Raw genomic sequence first — 1,385 nt, 5'->3', positions numbered from 1 at the left:
GCTGTTCAACGTAAAACTAATGTGAGGATCACCCACACACAAACCTTCTGACACTACTCTAACAGGGCCCTTCAGAGTGAACAGCTTGCTCGCTGGATGGAGACTCATCCTCTGGTTTGCTCAATCACTGCCACGTCCTTTTGAGTCATTAGAAGTTGTCTCAGCATTCTGTTAGGTCAGGGGTAGGGAGGTGTGGCTGATGCTCAGGTATGATTGGAAAACTTTGTAGGACTTTAATGAATTCTATTGCATTCTGAAGTTTGAGTCCAATTTTTTTTTTTTTTTACTAAGAACTGAGTATGTGGAACAAATTAGGAATCCCAATTGTCATATAAATGAGTGAACTGTAAATGTCTAGGAAGAAAGGCAATAATATAAAGCCACTTATTTTTTCTTCACATATTTTTTCTTCACGTGGCCTGAAGCTCTAACTTTGTCAATGCTTCATTTTACTTTAGTTTGGGGGCCTCTCAGGGCTCATGTAATAAGGGGTTGGTTCCCAAAGTCTTATGTTAACGGTTAATGAATTAAAGGTTAACACTTAATTGGCTGTGATGTCTGAAGGCACGGATTTGGGGAAGTGGCTAAATTGCATGATGTTGCTCAGGTTAAGCCTCATGTAACGACAGTGGCTTTATAAAGAGAGCATTATAGCATTAGAGAGCGCTTGTCTGGAGGACGAGCATGCTTCCTGGCGGGCCATGTGAGGCCGGCCCCTCCAGTTATGGTCTACGTTCACCACCTGATTGAGGGCTGTGAACCTCCAGAACCACGGGCCACAACACACCTCCTTCCTTCACAGGCAGTTTTTCTCAGGAATTTTAGGAACAGTGACAAAAAGCCTGCTAACACAAGTGTCTGGAGCTCCACCTGGGCCTCCCACGTGGGCCATCTGCGCAGCTTTCCCAGGTGCATTGGCAGACAGCTGGGAGAGAAGCCATGCTGGCCTCCTTCCTGCTGTGCCACAGGCGGCCTGGTCCTTATCTTGAGTGACACTTTCGCGCCGTAAGTGTTAAGTCCACTGTCCCCTGGAAGCCTTGGCTGGGAACTTTCCAGATCTTTTTTTTTTTTTTTTTTTTTTTTCCTAGCTGGGGTTCTCTGGCTTTTAGGCATTCGGTTTCATAGACGGCAGAGGCTTTTTCAGAGTGCATGGTTTCCTTAATTAGCATAGAACGTCTTTTAAGTCTTGGTCCCCACCAGGAGTCTACTCAAAGTTTTAATTCCTGGGGCACCCTATTGTCCCCTGCCACAGTGCCTGAATTCATCCCAGTGTTTGATTTTGCTTTACATCCATAGAAACACGGCTCCGGCTTCACAGACGGCAGCGAAGGGCAGACGGCGCATGCGTCCCCCCACCCCACCCCGCGCCGTGAGCTCACCACACA

This window comes from Oryctolagus cuniculus, chromosome 16, assembly GCF_051225735.1.
Source record: "Oryctolagus cuniculus isolate XC-2025 breed Fujian yellow rabbit chromosome 16, ASM5122573v1, whole genome shotgun sequence".
NCBI lineage: Eukaryota > Metazoa > Chordata > Mammalia > Lagomorpha > Leporidae > Oryctolagus > Oryctolagus cuniculus.
This window is presented reverse-complemented; position numbering follows the sequence as displayed.